At 42.3% G+C, this 22914-nt stretch overlaps 1 protein-coding gene across 1 annotated transcript in view; it reads right to left on the reverse strand.

Annotated features, from left to right (window-relative positions):
• The window catches only part of LOC111647059 (disco-interacting protein 2 homolog C), a 296922-nt gene that overhangs the window by 99691 nt on the left and 174317 nt on the right, over positions 1-22914 (reverse strand).

The raw sequence follows: 22914 nt of genomic DNA on the forward strand, positions 1-22914 counted from the left end.
ATGACGATGATGAATAAATCGACTTTCTTCGCTCTTTGATGCCTTTTAAATGTGATAATTATTTAATAATAATAATAATAATTATTATTATACAATTATTTTGTCTACCTCCTACACTTGTGTCAAACACAGCCATGCTTCCTTATCATGCATAAACTTTTTGCTCACGTTACAATTTAATCACAGCATTTCATTTCATTTTATTTGAATGTCCATGTTCCACGCTGCACTTGTTATGGGGAACTGCGCTTCAGTTTGGTGTATTCGTCTATAATCGGACCACTCTGGTGCCCTAGGTGTGTATTGTTCTATGAATAGAATAAAAGCAAACCACTTAAATGCCCAAATCTTAACAGTAAATATCATGCAGCCTAAATGTGAGTTCTCACACAGTCAGTTTTTGTGAAGATGACGACTGATGAAGAATTCATGGATTTCTATGAGTCGAGGATGAAGTAAAAGATAAATTCAGAGAAAATCAGAGTGAAGAGCATCGCCTGACTCGAGCTGTGGGAGTTGCGTGAAACGGACCAGAGTGACGCTAAATCTGCAGCGGATTTGTCGAACACGGAAAAAGCTGTTTGCGCGGCTGACTTGACAAATCCTTCTTAAACACACAAACATGTGACTAACTGGCTCGGATCAAGAATCCAACTGTGGGCACAGACGTCATCGGTGACAATGTCAGCAATGTGTGTGTGTGTGTGTGTGTGTGTGTGTGTGTGTGTTTGTGTCTCCAGTAGCGTGAAGATGAGGCACATGGCAATAATTAGCATCTCTGGTAGGGGATCTAAGTTCCCTGCAGAGAGAAAGAGAAACTGGCAAAAGCTTCGGTTTGAAAAGACAAAAAAAGAGACTTCTAGGGAAGTGGAGACACATGGGACAGAGAGAGGGAGATACTGACTTGTTGCTGTGAGACACACACACACACACACACACACACACACACACACACACACACACACACACACACACACACACATACACACACACACACAGTGACCAACCATCTTGACTTAATTGGGATTATCCGGAAAGAAGAGTCAGAGAGAAATGAAAGTGTCAGTCAGAGAGCTGATTCAGTTAGGTACTGTAACAGTTCAGTGTTAGCAATCTCCATCCAATCTCCTCCACTGAGACAGGCAGTCAGTTAGCCTGCCAGTCAAACAGTCACTCAGTGAGACAGGCAGCCAATCAGCCGGTCAGGAGCCAATATATGGAGGATAAATACTGTTAAATGAGAGCTGCATTTTTTTTTTTTTTTTTAAAGTTGGCCAGCCTGACACATCTGTATCTGTATCTGTTACATGATGACTTGATGTGATGATTGAGCATCATTTCTATCGGTTATGATCGCAATGTATTCATCAAATTAATCATGGTGATACTGGAAAACATTTACCTCGTCACAACAAAGTCCAACCGTTGAAGAAACACAATCAAGTCATGTGATCAGACAAGTTGTTAACAAACCAAAAGTGTAACAGGATTATCTGAACCACCGGTTCCCAACCGGGGACTCAAACCACATAAAGGGGTCCCAAAAGAAATCTGAGGGTTCAACCGAAGACGAGAGGTACGAGAAATTTTTTTAAGTTTCTGCAGGTCTCTAGAAATCCATTAAATTAAACAATCCGGGAAGAAAACGGCTGACAGCTGGCTCAAAACTCTTGTTATAAGAAGTCACAAACCGAATTTGCTCCATTTTGAGGGACCAGAAGAATCAGTAACATAAACCACTGAAATTGGAGGTAAAGCTGAAAGTGAGGGCACCCAAAATACTGCTCAAAATCAGAGGCTTCTTAGTTAATCTAGCATTCATTTATTTCCCATTAACTGATTAATCATTTAGTCTCCAGAACATCATCAATGCGTAACAAATTCACAGAGCTCGAGGTTACATCTTCAGATTACTTGTTTTGCTCAACACCAAAAGGTTTTTCTGATGACAGCTCTACAATAAGGGAAACTGTGCGTGTACTATCTATGGTACAGACAGGTGTTAAAAGTAGAAACAGGAGGCTCATTTACAACCTGATCAACTGACTGCTCTTGTTTCTTGACCTGTCTGACTTCTTTTGAGCTAAATCAACATGTTTCCATATCTCAGAAATTGATTTGGTGAGCACAATGTGTGGACAAGTACTACGAGAATAAGGTACCATTAATTTAACCTCTTACGAGGGGGAAAAAAAAAAAAAATCCTCCTTCCTACTTAGACCAAGGGCAGGAATGAAGAGGCAGTTGATGAGGATAGAGGGATGAGGATCTTTAAATAGCGACAGAGGAAGGGAGGATGACTCAGACTCTGCTGCAAACTCTTTCCCCTCCGTCTGACTGTCTGTCTCTTTCAGTAGAAAGAACTGTGCTCTGGATGACGTTGCCACAAGCCATTAGAGGTGAGCTGGTGTGACACTGTTCCTCCAAACACACGTTTCATATCAACGTCAGAAGAAACCTTTGACTTAAAACTCCCTGAATCACCAGCACCAAGTTAAAATGCTTGTCAGTTTGACGCAGAGAGAAAGAAAGTGTATCTGAATTATTCTTGGTAAGAAATCTAAACCACCATAAAACATGAGCTACAGAGGTCGACGTTTCGGAGAATCAGGTCTGGAAAAAAATAAGATACGCTTGATTACCTCACCAGCTTAAACTGCCAACATGCGTCTCCAGTCCAGGTGTTCAGTACATGCACAAATTACATGAACTACACTGAATCACCATTTTCACTGATCCAATCTGTAGCTTTTGCAAGCAGGAGCTCCCTGCACTGGCGAGTCAGAGCTTCCTCATCAGCTCGGCTCTGACTCGTTAAAGCAGATTAAAGGCAGCGAAAAGCCACAGTAACAAAAAAAAAAAGAGATGTCTCTGTCCAAAATAACAGGCCATTATACTTATGTACAGTGTTTGTGTCGGCTAGTCCTGCCCTGGACTGAACATAACAGCTTGGACGAGCAACAGACTGAATGTACGGCGATGCGTTCACTTCACATTGTACCAGGCTGTAAACATGTTTATTTCTGCTGTAAAGTTGGACATTTTAACATGGGAGTCTATGGGGATTGACTCACTGTTGGAGCCAGACTCTAGTGGTCATTAGAGGAACTGCAGTTCTTGGTTTTTCTGTGTTGGGCAAGATACTGAACCCATAACCGGCTTCAATATGTCCTCGGTGTGTGACAGAATGTGTGAGTGAATGGGTGAATATCTCTTGTAAAAAATTATTATATATTGTAAATGCAGTCAATTTTTTTTACTTGCCCCTCACAGGTCGGTGGGGGAAAGTAAAAATCTAGGAATCAAAACTTGCCTGTATCACCTTTAAACCAAATCCAAGCAAAGTGAGAGCAAAGTAAATGTCATAAAACAAAGTCAAGACAAAGTAACAGCAGTAAATTAAAATAAAAACAATGAGGACCAAACAGCTCACAATGCTCAGAGACGATGAGCACCATGTAAGGTACGTCTCCAGCTACAGTCCTGCCTTCGTCTCCGAGTGCAGTGCCTTCGGTTGTTATGAAATATGCAGCCTGATGACAGCTGTATACCCTCACTATAAGCTGCCTATGAATTATTGACTGTCTGATGTATATATATTGCAGGCTGCGCCCTCCCTGACTCCCCGCGGTGACGTCAGGTTTGCCCGCTCTTGACCTCGACCTTGAAGTCAAGCACTGCGGAGAGTCGGCATATAAATCCATCCTCGTGCTGCGGGCGCTCCACGAGTCACTGATGATATAATGACTGACAAATTATGTAATAACACACAGGGTTCAAATGTCCATCTGAATAACAAGAGCATGATAAAATCGAACACTAAGCTCAGGTTTTTGAGGAATGATTACTTCCTATTGGGAGCAAATGTTTTTATGAGAAATCAATTGCAGTATATGGCCAAAAGTAAGTGGATACCTCTATCTTTCATCTGTTTTTTTGTGGCTTTCATCTGGCCTCTTACTTCCAAGCATAAACGGATATTTGACAATGTCTCTGTGCACAAATCCAGCTCCATAAAGAAGCAGTTCCCCCAGATTCAGAGTCCTGACCTCATCTCCATCTGCCAGACCTTATCCTCCAACATCAGTAAACATAAAGCTCTTGTGTCTGTGAATGGGAGTAATTCCCTGCAGCAGGTTCAACATCTGGTGGACAGCCTGAAACCAGAGGAGCTTCTGCTATTGTATAGGTGGCCACACAACGCACAGGTCAAACTGACTCTGCGTTCAAATGTGGCCTCAGAGCACGAGTCTGCTCTGCTAAATCCCCTTCCCATCGAGAGTGAATGTGTATGGACAGAAGCAGCAGGGCTGAGCCTCAATGACCATATACAGTATAAGGGAGAGAGAGAGAGGGAAAGAGGGAGAGATTGCCAAGGGACAAGAGTGATATAGCAAACAACCATTACAAAAAGAGAGAGAGAGAGAGAGAGAGAGAGAGAGAGAGAGAGAGAGAAGGGGGAAAAGACACAAAAACAAAGAGGAAAAAGCAGAAAGAAAAAGGAAGGAGAGCAGAGGAAAGAGTGACATTGATAAAAAAAAAGAGCTGAAAGAGAGAAAGATAAAGGAGACAGAGAGAAGAGTGTTGCATCTATCCAGCACCTAAAAAGGAAACAGTAGATTTTATTGTTTCCACACTGCAACACTAGAGAGAAAGAAAGAGAAAGAAGTGAGAGCATAAAAGAGGAGTGTTGGTGAGGGGAAAGAGCTGAGCAGAGACAGAGACTGCAGTAGAAAGAGAAAAAGACAGAGACTGGGAAAAAGAGGGAGAAAACGGAAGAGAGAAAGAGGTCTCGGCCATGTGACCCAGAGCCAGTGGAAACTAAACATACCGAGCAAGCATACCATAACATACCTCTCTCTCTCTCTTTGTTTCTCTCTCTCTTTACATGACGCAGGAGAAACAGGAGTATGAGTATGAAACAAAGGCACAATAATGACAACAGTAGACAGCAGCCATGCTAGCAGTTCTGTGAAGCTAGGTGCTCTGAGCTGAATGCTAACATCAGCATGCTAACACGCTCACAATGCTAATATTTACATACATAGATTTGGTATGTCTGAGGTTACCATGGTCACCGTGTTAGTTGAGCATGTTAGCATGCTGATGTTTGCTAATGAGCCTCAAACATGTCAGATGAGGCTTAGTTTTGCAGGTATTTAATCATAGAACAAATCAAAGTTTGACTTGATGATGGTGCCAGAGGGAAAGTCAGAGGGACCCCAAAGTTTTATGAGGTATGAATGTTAAGCTCAAATGTAATGGTAATCCATCCAATGACTGTCAAGACAATTCATTCAAAGTCAGAGATGTGAATGTGATTTATCATCTGGAGACCACAAATCTCAGCACAAAAATGAATCCAGTGTTTGTAAAGATATTCAACTACCTACCAAACACAAAATTATTAAAATGAATGAAATAATCGAAACCCCAAACTATAAATTTCTCTGTTCTAAAGCTAGCAGTTTACAGTATCTGCAAGTTTACTGGTTCAAATCCCTCATAAGGAAAGGGATCCACAGACTGTATATAAAGAGTCTGTGATGTCTGTGCCTCTGTAATGTCACACACAGATTTGTGAAGAGCAGTTTTGAAACTCAAGAGTGAGCTGCTCCGCTATTGCCATCTTGGCAGTGCCTGACTCCGCCCCTAACTCACGGCTAATTCATAAACAGACAAAGAGGCGGGGCGTGTGTGGAGCAGAGACTGTGGTGCATACCAGTTTGTGGCAAGGATACACCCACCTGTCAGTCAAAGCAGCGCACCTTCTTTAAGCCTTAATAAAATGTAAATTAGACTAACTGGTTGCTAAAATGTTACCAGGATGTAAACATGCTTATTTCTGCTATAGAGGTGGACATTTTAACATGGGAGTCTATGGGAATTGACTCACTGTTGGAGCCAGCCTCTAGTGGTCATTTGAGAAACTGCAGTTCAGTTTTTGGCAATTGAGTGTTGACTTCTTCTTTCAGTCACTTGAAGCGATCAGACATCGGCGCCATGAATACTTTAAACAAAGCACCTAAAGAGCTGAAATGTGAGCCAGTGGAGCCACTGACTGTGTTCAAGCACATTTTCTATGACCACATTAAAAACCCAGACAAGGAGAAAAGTGTTTCTACACTTGGATTTATCAGTGAAGAGAAAACACAGTAAAAGCTGAAATAAATGGGGCTTTTGGGAAATGTGGTTCTACTTTGGATAACACACCTCACACTCATGGTGTGAAATTAAGACTCCTGACTGTCTCAAATTGACCATTATTATAACAGCACATGTTATAAATACATCCTGTTCTATCATTTATATTTTCAGGACTTTAAGCTTTAGTTGCTGAAAATTTGAAACATAGCAACTCATTTTATTTTTGACTGTTTGGTCAGATTTGACTACATTAAAAAAAGTGTTTAAGCAGCTGTTAAAAGTTCAACACATACTCTAAGGTTTTTTTAATTAAATCTAAGGTTTCTACCAACTGTGGAGAGTTAAGCTCTGATTCCTTAATCAAATTCAGTAATTAGTAAAAAAGTATGTGGGCTATGATTTCTAACATATACTCAGATAAGATAATGGAGACACACTAACACACACACACACACACTTGCATCTGTAAAAACACAAATTAGCACGCATTTGAGCCAAGAGGAAACGCCCACAGACTCCCCTGGGAATGAGGGCAAAAACACACACACACACACACACACACACACACACACACACACACACACACACACACACACACGAGTGACTGCAGGTACTGTATGAATTCGGAGGCAGCAGGTGTTTACAGTAGCAACACGCTGAGTCAGGAGTGAAACCAACCTCCGCAGGTAAAAACAAACACAACACATACACACACACACACACACACACACACACACACACATACACACATACACACAGAGGAAGGAGCTCACATGGAGGCACATCAAGCATGTTTGTCACTACACACTGAACTTTGCATTTCATGGTTTTGGATTTCACTGGCGTCAGGTGAAAACACAGCTCCAGTGTTTTACCTTCACTCAGGAGGAAACTCAGCTGCTCCTCTCTGACTCCTGACCGCAGGACAGTTTTACAGCCCTGACATCTTCCCTGAACAACAACACTGTGAGAGGCTTCTGGCCTCTTCTCCCTCACTTGATGTTTAGCAGTGTCACTTCTTTTCCTTTCCCAATAAACATTTCCAACTGTAGACAAAAACTACGACCACAAATGCTAACGCTAACACCGTCTCCCCTCGGAGCAATAAACAACTTACACAAGTCTGGAAAGCAGCGCACCCTCCTCAGGTTTGTCATAAAATTTGAGAAAAGAGCATGTAACCGTTTTTCCCCATACACTACATACCAATTATAAATGTATGATTTGAGCTGGATTTCAAGTTGAAAATGATTTACAGTCATCCTGTGCAACTGCTGGAAAAACAGAGCTAACTGTGCTGGCTGTAGTTCCAGTCAAACCATTACATGCACAGTGAGAAGGTCTGGGTGGAAAGTCCCTGTCACAGTTCACGTTCAGCCGCGTGGAGCGACGGAGGGAATGAATCTGTCGGTCAACACGTGGCTTCATTATCGCGGTCGGTTCATTTAAGTGCAGACTGAGTTCATGCAGGTCGTCAGACTGAAACATGTCAGTCAGTAATTAATGATCAACCCAATCAACACCAAATCTACTACTACTACTGTCACTACAACTGATACTGCTAGAATCAGTATTATACCTCCAGTTCGCAGTATTCCTACAAGCGCAACTGTTTTTATATTACCTCAGTTGTTGCTGTTACTACCATTGATCTAGAACTAGTGCCGCTACTGTTGCTATCATTACTAATACCAGTGTTATAAGAAGAACTCAGACCATAAATATTAGAATCAAATGATATGTATTACTGTATATTATATCATTGTTTTATGATTATTGATGCATTAGCATGTAAACATCACTTTGATGCTGCAGCTGGAGCAACTGTACTGCTAGTATACGTCCAAACCTTCGTAGAGCAGGCATCACAAAGTACCTTACAATTAAAAAACAGAAGCATCAAACACAGAGACAGATGCACAACACGGGATGTGAAGTCTGAACGTCGTCATATTGAATGATCTCCATTTGTTGGCCATGTGAAAAAAGCACGGTTAGCATCAGCATTGACTGAGCAAGCAGCCGGTCACTGTTTCCATGAAAGGATATGTGTTTCTGAATGTGCAGGGCGAACACAACGTGTCGTGGGTTTTTAGCTTTTACGTGTAATTCAGCTAAAAAAACAGCTACAATCATGTTGCCTATTTTTCAGGTTTCACAACCAACTTCCAATCATTAATCTGCGCGGTTTATGCTACGTTAGCAAGAAGGTAACTTAGATGGATGGTAAAGATGATGATGATGATGATGATGATGATGGGAAAGATTCCCGTGTTAGTAACCTCGGAGTTTTGTGTGAGGATTAAAATACTGTGCATGAACAGCATAACACCAGATCTGTGCCCAGTCACATGCAGAAGATCAGAGTTTCAGAGTAGTAATTATTATGACTTAAAAGTCTATCAGTTGAAAACTCATAATTACAATAATTCCGACATGACGTGAACATGATACCAGCATGACACCACGTCTGCTCCGATTGGCCGGCAGCGCCTCTTAAAAAACTCAAATAGTGAAAACTAGTTCCAGTCAGTGGTGTTCTGTTTTTCTAAATCGTATTTGAGGTTTAGTAAACTGCGGGTAACCATGACAACCAAGCTTAAGATTCATGCTAGATGACCACAGAAGGACTTTTATAAAAATGGGTGATGCCTTTTTTTTTCTTAAGTGAGCAGAGGAAACATGAGTTGTCGCTCTCTATGGTGTTCTACTGTAGAAAATAATGGACCCTCTGAGGGAAACACCTGTTCTCAACCAATCCACTGGTTCTTTGTTTTGTTTTATCAGCACAAAGCTTTGTGCATTATAACTTACATGCAATATAATCTTTGTTTATCTTGAAGTAAACCACGGCATATAACTCACTGTTTGACTCTAATGGCCACAGAACCAGGGTCAGCAGCAACGCAACACACAACGCCTGCACTACTGTGAATGATATTACCCTCAGTAAGCTGTGGTGCTGGTGATGTGTTCAGGGACAACTCTCAACATCTTTAGAAGTTTTCTACTATTCAAACACAAAACAGAGAAACCAGACAACTGTGGAGCATTTCTCCAATTAGGCTAATTAGATCACAAAAGTCAGCTCTCACACACACACACACACACACACACACACACACACACACACACACACACACACACACACACACACACAATATGTTCCCTCTTCTACTCACCGAGCATAACGCAAACAGGCAGCAGGAACAAGAAAGTGACACAGCAGTCAAACTCAGCCTCATGCTCCTCTCAGACGAGCCTCCGTCCTCCTCTCTGGTCCTCCCCACCGCTCAGTGTGTGAAAACACTGGTTGCTTATTCCCCACTGGCGGCACACACACACTTAGACACACACACAAGCTCGCAATTACAACGCACACACAGAGACAAGCAGCTTATTGGCTCCAAATAGGAGCAGGTCGACCTCCTCTACACAGACAAAGGGGCTGAAGGTGTCTACTGACATTTAGCTACTGATGCTGCCTTTGTTGTTAACACACACACACACACACACACACACACACACACACACACACACTGCAGCAGTGGATTGGCTGGCAATTACTTCAACATTTACTTTCCATTTTTAGTCTAGGAAGGAGTGTGTGTGAACAAATACTCAAACCGCCCCCCCCTCGCTCTGTCTCCTCTCAGTTTGTATGGTCCAGCCTGCCTGCCCAAACACGCTGCCCTGTGACATCAGCGAAACAAACAAATTGGTTTGTTTGTCGGCCGACTTCACAGTGATGTGTGAGAGAGGACAGACACAGACAGACACACACACACACACACACACACACACACACACACACACACACACACACACACACACACACTTCCCTCCAAGGTTTATCCTCACGTCCCCAGCCACCAATCCTTTGGGAAGACCCACTCCCATGTCTAGTGGTTACTATGGTGATGACTACCAATGATGTCTCAATTAATATTGAGATAATTATCTGAGTGTCTATATCTTAATAATATTTTAAGGGAAACATAAAATCGTACTTTAAGGAAAATCCTAACAGGTTTTGTGGAACCAGCCCCAGGTATCAGACACACACACACACACACACACACACACACACACACACACACACACACACACACACACCCTGCTCAAGCTGATCTTACTAAAACAAATCCTCCAGAGTGATTTCATTTCCTGCAGTTAAAGCAAACACACACACACACACACACACAGAGTGATACAAATTTTTTTTTTTGACTCACAACGCCAAGTTTCAACAAACTGACCTACATGTCCGAGGAAAGTCCCCCACACCCCCCACCCACGTCTTACGTGATAAGAGTGGGATGGTCGTGGTCACGGGGCCAGTTTTATCCAGCAGATCGCCGCGGCAACGTCACGTGTCTGTTACATTACGACATGGTTCAGATTATAAACACATCTCTGCAGCTCTGTGATCCGACCTACGACATGCATTAAGAGACGTTTAATGCTCTCTGGAATTTCTATGGATTTTATTGTAAAGCGTTATTATTTTAAAGATGGAGTAGGCGATTCTAATCCCTTTTTTTTTTCTTCTCTCTTTTAAATCAAATTCTGTGAAAATCTCCTCGCCTTTCACCAGCTGGCCCAACTGAGTGTGTACACCATTTATCAACATTTTCATCCATTTCTCAGGAATTAATGTCTGGATCTTATGACTCACTATCTTTTATGGTAAATAAATAATTTAACTTCATTTTTTCTTTTATTTTTCTGTTATAAGAGACGTGTAGGATTGTTTGGCCTTGGCGGAGGTATGTCCTTTACTGAGTGCTGTTCTTGTTAATAGCATGCATTTATTGTTGGAATTTATTGACAGTAAGAAACATATTGAATATCACCAACACAAACTATAAAACTACAACATGTGGTGTAAACATACTGAGTTTAGGGTTGTGTGTTTGTGTGTACATCCTGTAACCAGTGGAAATTTGCCGACTGAAATGATCCTCAAAATAGAAAAGGAAAACCTGTGTGTGTGTGTGTGTGTGTGTGTGTGTGTGTGTGCCCGCGCAATGGACCAGGATCCTGCAGCCAGTAAAAATTTGCCTACAGAAGAGATTCCCAAAATAGAACAGGATAACCTTTGATACTCAATACTGCTGAGGTCCCATCATGCCAAAACACACACACACACACACACACATGAAGCTTGCACCTGTGCCCCAGGTGGAGCTGGCTGTCAGATGATATTTACCTTGAGGGTGGAGACGGTGACAGTTAGACTCCTGACAAACACGTAAATCACACAAACAGACTTGCTCTCTTTTACAACTGTACCTGTCTGTCTCATGATTGTTTGTCTATAGGAATATTACCATAACAGTAAAAAAAAAAGAAAAAAAAAAAAAAAAAAAAAAAAAAAAAAAAAGACACTACTTGCTCACCTGTCTCCAGCTGACCTTGACCTCTGACCTCCCGGTGGAGGGGATGAGAGTCAGGTAGCAACTATAAACGTCTCCTTCTAGGATCTAAAAGTGTTGGTTTGTCCGTCTGTTACGACGGAGTATTAGAGCAACATTGAGAAGAAAAAATTATCTGAAATGACAAGAATAAAGTCGTAATATTACAGGATAAAGTCGTTATTTTGAGAATAAAATCATAATTTTACAATTTCAATTTCGAGATATTTTATATTTAAATCATGTTGGGAACCGTGCTGAGAGGCCAGAAGACCTCCAGTTCACCCTCTGCTGAACCCATCATGGAGTCTAAACAGAAACCTCCTCAGTCACACTCGCTCAGCTGCTAATGGGCCGTATATGTACATGTCACTGTGGGTCTACTGGAAGAATTACAGGAAGCTGTTCTGAGGACCAGAGGAATGAAGGAACAAAAAAAAAACCTGGGCAGAGGTTCGGATGGATGGAAGAAAAACATGCTGGGTCCTGTGGTGTCGACTGGTGGATGTCTATAGATATTATAAATGACCTTTAACCTCTATATACAGACCTTCTTATCAAAGCTGGACAGTGACTACCATGGACTATCTGATGAATATTCAACAGTCTAAAACTGCAAGGTACTTTAATGTAAAAACAATGAATTTAATGTCCCATATAGTATAAAGGTAGATGTCCATGTGTGGTTTGATTATAAATCAGGTCTAGGTTCTGTATTAATACTGTGAAAGTATCAAAGCCTCAGTCCACAGAGAAATGCACACAGCCTGTATTCAGAACCTGAGCCTTAAAACCAGCCGTCAGAACCAGCCGTCAGAACTTGACTGTGATGTCACAACAAAGCAGTCACCAGGTCCCGCCCACCTGGACCCATCATCCAACCTTGCACGATTTGTGTGCGAGTGTTTGCCTGAAATCTGCTATATTTCTATTGGATCATTTAGAAAACAGTCAGTCAATCAGAGGGTTAGGGCTAGAGAGGCTCAGAGCCTCCTCTCTTCTGATTGGCTCGCCGACCTATTGTTACTAGAGCTCCAGAGAGAAGCCTGAGAGAGGAGATGTAAAACTACAATGAGATGGTTTATGGTTCTTAAAACTACAAATATATCTTCTTATGGATCAACACTTCAAATAAAACACAGAGGAAGAGGAAAAAATTGAGCTTTTACATGTAGATGTAGCAGATTTAAAGACATATTTAAGTGCTTATTAATGCATTTGTCGACTGTATCTTCTTCTGTGGTGTTTTCAAACATGGATAATGAACAGTTTGGTTTGCACATGTTTGTACATGAGTATAAACAGTTAATTAATGCTTAATAATACATGGTAAAATTGTTAAATTCAGACTATTGCTATCTTGTATTGCAACAGTCCACAGAGAGGTCAGAGGTCAGTAACACAGCATCACCCTCTGATGCTTCAGCAGGGCAGACATTGGTTAACTGAAATCCAGCTCACCGAGATAAAAGAGGATCTCTAACCCGCCTCTTCCACCGTGCTGCCCTCTCTGCCTTTAGCCAAAGTAATGACAAATAATCTCCAAATCCATCATCAACCATCTATCTACACTGAAGAAAGAAACCACTTCAAGCTGTTTAGGTGCAAAAAAAAAAAAAAAGAAAAAGATTACAGATAAAACCCGTTATGAGCTGGCATGTGAGAAGGCTTGCTCCCCCATTGCAGCAAAGACCCAACGGAGATCACTTCAGTGCAGACCACTGCCTGTCGATAACCTACAAAGTGCTGCGTTATCAGGGGAGCCTGGCGCATTTCACATGCCCTCAAACAAAAGCTGCTTTAGAGAAAATGAAAATGGGGGTTTAATGCCCTGTAAGACTATTGGGTTTAATACGGTGTGTGTGTGTGTGTGTGTGTGTGTGTGTGTGTGTGGAAGCCTTATCAAACCCTGCTAAAAGCTACTTAGAGGGAACCCACAGGAGCGACCACACAGACTCAAAATAGACGTACGCTTCCCAAAATTCACAACGTGTGAATAGGAGCCCACGCGCCCTCGTCTGGGTCGGTCAGGAGGAAGACAAGGCCGCCTCGAAGACGGAAAAGCTGCGTTTGATATGCTTTACATAATGGTGCCAAGAATTCTGACTGTGTAAACAGTTGTTATCTCTGCAACAAAAAGATATTCCTCTGAAACTTGGCAGACGGACACATTGGCTGTGAATCTTGGGTCTAGTGATCTAGATTTGGGATTTCCATCATACAGCAAAACCATAAGGTGGTCACCTGTCATCACATGACCATGCTTAGGTCAGATGATAGGATATCTGTATGACAAGTGGGGAAACCTTAACCACTGGGAAAGACCGCGAGGTGCAGTTGAAAGCAGTAATGCAACATGACAGCTGCTGAAAACCCTCAGAGCAGAGGACCGCAGGTAAAAACAGGAGACGACAGCGAGGCACAGTGTGTTTATCTCATAAGACCATTGAAATATTCATCTGTCACATGCTAGAATGCACTGTGATCGTAGTGTGATGACCCCTGCGGTCCTCTGGGGTTTGTTTCTTTTACTAATCTGTGTCTCTTTGTCTGCAGGTAGCTGATTGGTACATCTGGAACACCTGTGGCGCCCGCTGTGTTTAAGTGTATGTAAATCCTGGCTGCCAACAAATCTCTCTCTGCTCCTCACACCACGTTTTGGGTTTGGTTATGTTGTCTTAGTTTGCACACAGAGAAGCCTCCAGTCCACACTCAGTTACTGCAGCACAGCAGCTCAGGCTTATTTAGCTTGAAAGCAGTGACATGAGTGGATAAGCATTGTGTTCCAAATAAAGAAAATGGCGTTCATTCATATTTGAATCTGCAGTTATTGAAGCTGGAAACCGTTCATGCTGTCGACACAATTCACCACAACCATTCAGGTCGGGTTTCTCAACCCTCTGATGCGACGCATAGGAGTGTCTCCTGATATAGGGCCCCTACGGCGCCAGGCGTACCGAAGCCTCGGTTGTCACGGTTACAATAATAACAGTCATGGCTTGATTCGGTTTCGGAAAAGATGGTGATTCGGGTTAAAGTAAGTACTTCCTCGACATTAGATGATCTTTGTTGTCATGGTTACAATATAAATAGCTAGTTTCACATGGGAATCGAACACCGCTCTCCTGTGTCATATTCCTCCATCCACCACAACCTCCTCCAACAAAATGTGACTACGGGTCAAAATAACCTGCTGCACAGACGACCTATGGACAGTCTCAAAAGTTCCTACCTAACGATGGGTGAGCAGGTGATGGGTCATTTTAAAACTGACACCAGGACAGAAACTACAAAGTCTAAAAATAAACCGTTGAGGCAGGAGTGATGTGTTTGGGTGCGACATCAGTGTTGGCAGAGGTTTGTTTGCTCGTCAGTGCCTGAGCGATTGGCCTTGAGGTGAAAGACTGAAGAGACTTTGACAGAGGAAGTGAAAAGCCCCCCCCCACAAAAAAAAGAAATCTTTGAGTAAAACACTTGAAATCCTGATTGCTTTGGCAGATGTTAAGTTGGCTCACAGACAACTGTTGTACTGGGCAGCTCTCCACATGTGTGTGATCTATACTGTAGCATAAATGTTTAGCAGATGCTTTCCAAGAATAAATCAAGACCGATCACCATGAAGAATAAAAACCTTTTTATTTATTTATTTTTTTTACAATTCTACCAACGCAGAAAAAAAAACTATTAAAACCACCAACAGGTACCAACCACCTACATCATCCATCTTTGCTTCCACAGTCAAAAGAAAAGGCTTCCTCCTTAATTCAATTACATCCGCCAGCTGCGATGTGGAGAAAAGGAGGAGGAGGAGGAAGAGGAGGAGGAAGTGGTAACCCGGACTTTGGCTCTCAGTGTAGCTGACTGTGATCTCAGGGGGGAACAGAGTGGCTGAGCAGCTGTGTTAGCCAGGAAATGTACAACACACAGCACAGAGCAGTGCAGTGCAGCAGCTACAGCAGCTACAGCAACTGTCCCTCAGTGAGTAGATACTATGATGCCAAAGACCTGACCTGTTCAACTCCACAGACACGTCATATGTTGAAAATTTCTGAATATGTTAAGCTGTTATATGTGTCCAAAATTATGGGCCCAAGCTGCAACAGTAGCACGAACATAAAAGTTTACGTCAAGGTTCACTCTGTCTCCATCTGCCTCTGTTTGTCCTGTGACCAATCTTGAATCCATGTGGGTTCAGATACAGTATTCACTGCTGACAAACAGACTCCAGACCAGGGGCAACGGAATGGATGCTACCTGAACCTGAGGTGAATGAATATCATTTGGACACAGCTGGATCCAGGTTCTGGTTTGCCTTTCTTCAAACATGCTGCCTGTGAACATAAGTGCAGTGCTGCTGGAGCACAATGGAGTGTCACTCCGATGTGATGAAACAGAATATATATATATATATATACACATTTTAAGAACTTTAGATCCAAGCATGACTAAATATATGTCATATGGCATATGTCATTCAAGAAAGCTAATAAAAACTAGAATCACCTCCTCATGGTCGTCTGCCTCCGCCACTCAGACTAGTTCAGGTTACATCCCTGTTTATCCAGAGTCATGTAAAATATGAACTATTTCTGTGAAATTTTGTCATAATTGCTGTGTGAAGTCTTGAGTAACAGCTAAAAAGTGTTTTGTGAGGTCACCATGGCCTTGACCTTTGACCATCAAAATCTAACCAGTTCGTCCTTGAGTCCAAGTGAACGTTTGTTCCAAATTAGAAGGGATTCCCTTGTGGACTTCTGGAGATATTGCATTCAAAAGGCCAAAGTCATGATTTGTGAGGTCACCATGAGCTTGACCTTTGACCTTAAGCTACCAAATTCAGTTCGTCCTTGAGTCCAGGTGAACGCTTTTACCAAAATCTGTACCAAATATAACAAAATTCCCTCAAGGTGTTACTGAGGTATCTTCACAAGGACAAAACTGTGCTTTGTGAGGTCACCACGCCATTGACCTTTGACACTAAATTCTAATCAGTTCATCTTTGAGTCCAAGTGAATGTTTGTGCCAAATTTGAAGAAGTTCCGTCAAGGCGTTACGGATATATCGCTTCCCCGAGAATGGGATGGACGGACAACCAAAAAACATTATGCCTCTGGCTCTGACTGTCACCAGCGTGGAAACATAACAAATAGAGTCAAGTTGTCATAATGACATTAAGGGGTATTGATTGATTCACAACTTTAACTCATGCATTGAATAACACGCAAGAAACAATTCCTCCTTAAAAGTTGCAGGTAGCTGCCTCTGAGAGGCACAGAACTAGCCATCGTTAACTGGTAAGGATGAAAAGGCAGCAAAATATGCTTTTATTCATCCCTCACTCTTCTGACTGTTTCTTTATCTGTGATGCATTTACAAAGAAACATGACAAAGAAAAAGCTGAGCTCCCCCTGCTTTCAGTTCAGTCCTGAATGTTCATTACCATTACAAGAAGAAGTGCTCTGATTATGCTTCATTCAGCCTCCGTATTGTTGCAACACTTTTTAAGATTTTCAAGGGGGCCATGAGCTGGAAAAGGTTGGGAACTGTTCTAAGGAGTTCATTATTATATGATTTCTAATTGGACTATCATTGGCATTGACATCTGACAAACTGCCACCACTGGAAATGGTGAATTCCACTGATTCCTGCAACGTGTGTCCTCTGATTTCATTGAGTCATGACTGATGAGAAGAAGAAGAAAGAGGAGCTATTTTTGATATAAAATGTGCCAATCAGCTGGTAGAAAAGAAAAGCTCCAAGTTCAAATATTTCGAGCCGGCCAGAAGACCTGAGCGGGGAAAGACACTACTTAGACTCTCAGCAGCTACCGTCCCTTCACAGTCTTTTAACAATAAACACAACCTCATTTGCTCCAGTAGAGAAGCTCAATAGCCACCAGGAGAAAAAAAAAAAGAAAAAAAGAAAAAGAAAAGGTCTCATGCGAGGTCTGGAGCAGGGCGTTGCTGTAAAAGAACATGTGTGCTCAGTTAGCTTCCTCTGGATAAATAAAGATTCAACAAGTACAGGTTAAGCTGATCTAAAGCCGTGTAGAGTGAGGGTTGTGCTGATGGTTAGAAAAATGAGCTCGTGAGACGACGGTTGCCAGTTTTCCTCTCAGTCCTGGATCATACCGCTGGTCTGGTTTAGAGAAACATCACTGCTGCCCAAAAACCTCTGTGGCACTGATCTTAATTCCAGCAGATTATAAACAACACGCACACACACACACACACACACACACACACACTCACACTCACATTTACATACAGACAAGTGCATAATCCGGTTGCTGTGTACAACCATCACAGAGTATTAGGCTTTCACACCCAGATCTCAGATCTCCCCAAGGCTCATGGGAAATAAAAAGTACTTCAAGCCAGAGATCACTGGGCCAATGCTATACGCTGCTCACTGCTGCCAAATGGCATTCTGGGTAGTAATGTGAGCCATGAGGATTTGTCACTTTTCAGTCTGAGCTTTCAGAGGAGGCGCTTGTGTTTGTTAAAAATTAAAAGGCGGAAAACTTGCGAGTCTGCCCAATAGACAACAGAGATACTGAGATACTAGATCCCAACAATAAAGAGAAAGGTAAAGCTGTCGATTGTGCTTGATTGGATGTTTTTCACACCACATGACCAACCGATTTAAAGCTTCGTTGATTGACCTGCAAAATCACCAAATCTGCTCTTTCTCAACCTAAGTTGCCAAAACTTTTTCTCGCATTTTGCTCCGGTGGACAGATGGAGCCTCTGGGAACGTCAACCAGTGCACCCTTCAACCCTCCAGGACCTAACAACTAGTGATGACTCTCTCTCTCTCTCTCTCTTTCTCTCCATCTCCCTCCCTCTCTGAAATATACCGGCCCTCTCTCGCCTGGCACGTTGAGAGCAGCGGAGGTATTTCCACGTGCTGCCGAGAGTCAGCTGCAGCGCTGCTTGGCAAGGCACTCGCGTTCCCCCCGGTGCTCCACCCAGCAGCCCTGACCGAGAGGAAATACCAACATGTGCTGCTAAAACAATGTGGTTTTAATCTGAGAGGAGTGCGGGCCTTTAAAACTCCGGCTCAGTTTCACCCTCAGTCCTTTTTCTTTCTTTTTTTTTTTTTCTAGCTCTGCTTTGTACAAGAAAACACTTTCCCTCCTGAGGTTTAGTCAGTCCTCCTATCTTTTTTTCTTCTCTTTCTTTCTCGACTCTCCCCCTGCCACCTCAGCTCTTCCGATCGTCACCACACGACTGTCGCTAATGGACTCCCACACGGCGAGACGCGTTGGAAGAGCGCTGAAATGTGGGAACACAGAAACTCCCTCAACCTTAATGCCTCGCTATTCACACTCCAGGCCTCAGCCCAAATCAAACACGCCTCGCAAACATTAATACCAGACCACCAGAAAAGAAGAAAGCCGTGGCGTCAGGCTCAGAGCGCAGTACAACGCCGGCTGGGGGGGGGAACAAAGCGGAAGAATGATTAAAAAAAAAAACACAACTGAAGGACACGTTACGACATCTCCTCCCGTCAGTTTTGAGGCCGTTTGTGTGGAATAATTGGGGCGGCGAGGGCATCGCACTGACCTGAATGACTTGACGAGGAAAAACGTGAACTTCAGTTTAAAAGGCGAGAGTTTCGTTTTCCACTCTTCGCTGCAGGATAACGGGCGAGGGTGGCGGCGGAGTTCATTTTTAAGGGCTGATGGAGAAGAAGCAGTCAAGGTGGAAGGCTTCTTCTTCCTTTCTTTTTCTCACAATATCACCTTCCATAAACAGAAATCACATGACGCCGAGAGCAGCGGTGAAATACATACCTCCGACTCCCACACATTTCCCCTCAACGACTCAACCTACAGTGTATCCCACTTAATGCCGGGGCTATAAAAGAAATATACTCTCATTTCCTACAGTTCAGAGCAGATTTAAAGCTGTGCGGTAGCAGAAATACTCCCAGTTCCTGATGTGACCACACTGCAGAAGCTACTGGTTTTCTCAAAATGATGTTTGAACATTGGGCGGCCGTGTGAGCCGATACTGAATAAGACACAAGATCAAAAAATACGATTTTGTAACGAGGGAAAGTGGCTGTCAAACTGCTCTCGATCAGGAAAGCTGCAGGAAGTTGAGTCGTCTCTTTGGATGTTGATTTTCATCTCAGCATCTGAACCAGGGTTCGGCAAGTACGTCAAACGTTAAGTTAAGAAACTGATTGATAAAAAATTCAACTGGACTTTGCTTTATTACCGTTCACATGTGTGGCCCAGTCACATATAAGTATCACCTAAGTTTGACTGCACATAAAGATGGACATAGCCTCTGTGACGTCACCCACAGGTGTCTGAAGAGCGGTTTTAAAGCTCAGAGTGAGCTGCTCCGCCGTCAAGCATACGCTCACCCACCTGTCACTCAAAGCAGCCACGCCCTCAATTATGCAGAACTCGAGGTCTTAATAAAATGTAAACAGGTGAGTTATATAAACAGTTGTCATGAAGGAGGAAATTAGCATTAGAGACCAAAACAGTTTTTTATACCGGGTTGTAAACATGTTGATTTCTGCTGTAAAGTTGGACATTTTAACATGGAAGTCTGTGGGGATTTACTCACTGTTGGAGCCAGATTCTAGTGGTCATTGGAGGACGTGCAAATTTTTGTTACTCCTGTGTTGGCTTCATATTCCAGCCTCGGAGGTTGATGCTTGGTATGGATAAAAGTAGGCTATAGTAAGCAGGCAGGGGTAGATCCTCTATTTGGACATTGTAGCTGCCTGTAGGTCTAATGTATCGAACCTCACTACATATTTGCCACTGATGGAGATATGTTCTTCACGTGGCGTATGGAAAAGTGCAAAAGCCAAACTCAACAAACTTGGAGTTTAACTGGAATTTTGCCAAATCAAAACGGGTATTTCATTTAGACAGGTTCCTTGTGAGGCTGAGTCTTTCTACATCCAGTTGGAAATTGTTGCATGTCATCTCACCATGAGATAACAGTCAAAATAAAGCTATGATATAGTTAGTTAGTTAGTTAGTTAGTTAGTTAGTTAGTTAGGGAAATTCTTTGTCGTATAACTGTACATCATCTGTACTGAATCTGAAGAATCTGCACTAGTATTGAGAAATTTCAAAAAGCACCAAAAAGAAAGAGGATACGAAATGAGTTCAAAGACAGAAATCTAATCTTAAACTGAACTGGAACTTAGTTCCACATTTGATCCATTAAAGAAACGTGGAAACAGAAATGTTTTCATGTTAGGATTATCAGTACAGAGTGGAACTTTAAACTGTTTCAATCTGTGCTATTTTGAACAAAATTACCTGTTAAATTATAAAGAAACCTTTGCTCAGGTGAATCATGTCGACACCAACCAGGATGGAAACTTACTAATGGGAGTAAAGTCTTTGCTCTTGTTCTTCTGCTTTAACAAGCAACTAAAATGAGACAGAAAAATGTGAACCAGACGTAAACAACAGGCTCTGTTTGGAGTGAGTAAATTAATTATTTGGTTATTTGGTATTTTGATATTTTACAGTGCAGATTATTTGTATCCTGTTGTTGCCTGATTGCCACGGTTGATTTTGTTTATCCCTACTCTTCATTATTACATGTGTGTTTTTGTTGCCGTGCTGCAACAAGCAGTTGCTCATCTGGATCAAATTAGGAGAAATGCTTCAAATAGTTAAGCATAGCTTGGATTTTTCAGGAGTTAAGGCACGAAAAGAGGTACAAAATTTAACTCCACGTCTCTCCTTCTCCCTGTAATTTTGCTGCAACAACAACAACAGCTCAAGCCGGACGTCATCCTGCAATCCTGAATTCCTGGATCCTGGTCATTAAATACTGGGAGGCCAGGAGCCTTCAATGTTAGACTTAGTTCTACCAGCAAGTTTTTGACACGCACGCACACGCACGTGCGCGCAGGCAGGCATGCACCCACGCACACGCACACACACACACACACACACACACACACACACACACACACACACACACACACACACACACACACAAACCTATTCAGACTATGAGTGGTTGTATCTGCAGTGGTGGGTGGATATCAACAAACCAAATCCCTATTTGACCTGCTAACAGAGCAGCTGGCGACTGCACTATACTCATCTGACAACATACCCAAACTGTGAGGTATTTTAAACAACAGCAGGGTTTCACTGCAGTTGTACATTTAACTGAGACCATCACCAGCCTTGGTTAATGTAGTGTAACACCCATAAACACATACAACTCTCTTATTGGTCCTGTGATGACAATATCTACTGTGAGAACGTTACAATGTTCTGTGTGTGAATGACAATTACTCGCACATCGAGACTGTCCTGAAAAAACGAGCCCATAGGTCGTCTGTGCAGCAGGTTATTATGTCCCATAGTTAGGTTTTGTTGCTAGGCAACATGTAGTGGTCGTAGTAATTATGACAGGAGCGAAGAGAATAGTGCGGGGACGTAGTATGAAGAGAGACAAAGTCCATGTCAGGAGGAGGTGGTGGTGGAGGAATACGACACAGGAGCGTTGTTTGATTCCCATGTGGAAGTAGAAGTTTATGTTAATTTCTATTGTGACCGTGACCATGACCGTTTATCATTGTAACCATGACAGATCTGCTAATGTTGAGGAGGGACTTATTTTAACCCAAATCACGATCTTGTTCCTAAACCGAACCAAGCCATGACTGTTATTATAGTAACCATGGTGACAACGGGTACGCCCCTCTCTGCACTGTCTGCATCTTTATTATTGTAACCATGAAAACCAAGGTCCGGAGACACACCTATGGGTCGTATCAGAGGGTTGAAAAAATGACCTATATGGTTGTTCAGGTTGGAGGAGTGATGCTGAAACTAGTTGAAAGCAGTTGATTAATTGATTAGTTTATCAAACAGCAAATGAATAAACAGATTATGATCTATCAGACAACAATAAACAGTCAAAAACAATGCAGAGTTATGTAGACTGAATATATTTGGGTTTTTAAGCATTGTTCTGAAGTGTCTGAATACTTGGGTTTAAGAAAACTGTGATGAACATTTTTCCCTATTTTCTGACATTTTATAGATTAAAACATTGATCAGTTCAAGAGGTCACTGCTAATGAGCATAATGGTTAATGGCACTTAATAAACCTGACAAAAATGGCTAAATTAAAAGGTGCAGCAGATAATATTTCCTCTTTCTTTAAAGTCACGCATTTCCCATGAACTCTGTCACCTCGTGAAAGAGGAGCTCACTACTTGACCTGCTGCTCTGTTTGGTGTGATCTATTACAGCCGATAGCAGCCAAACCAGGCAGCCCAATGAATGCTGGGATATGCTTCAATCCAAACCTTGTATAGAAAACTCTTCTGGTTTTCCCAG

Source organism: Seriola lalandi, unplaced genomic scaffold, assembly GCF_002814215.2.
Source record: "Seriola lalandi dorsalis isolate HSWRI2012SDOR001 ecotype SW California unplaced genomic scaffold, Sedor1 jcf7180002054982, whole genome shotgun sequence".
In the NCBI taxonomy this organism is placed as follows: domain Eukaryota; kingdom Metazoa; phylum Chordata; class Actinopteri; order Carangiformes; family Carangidae; genus Seriola; species Seriola lalandi.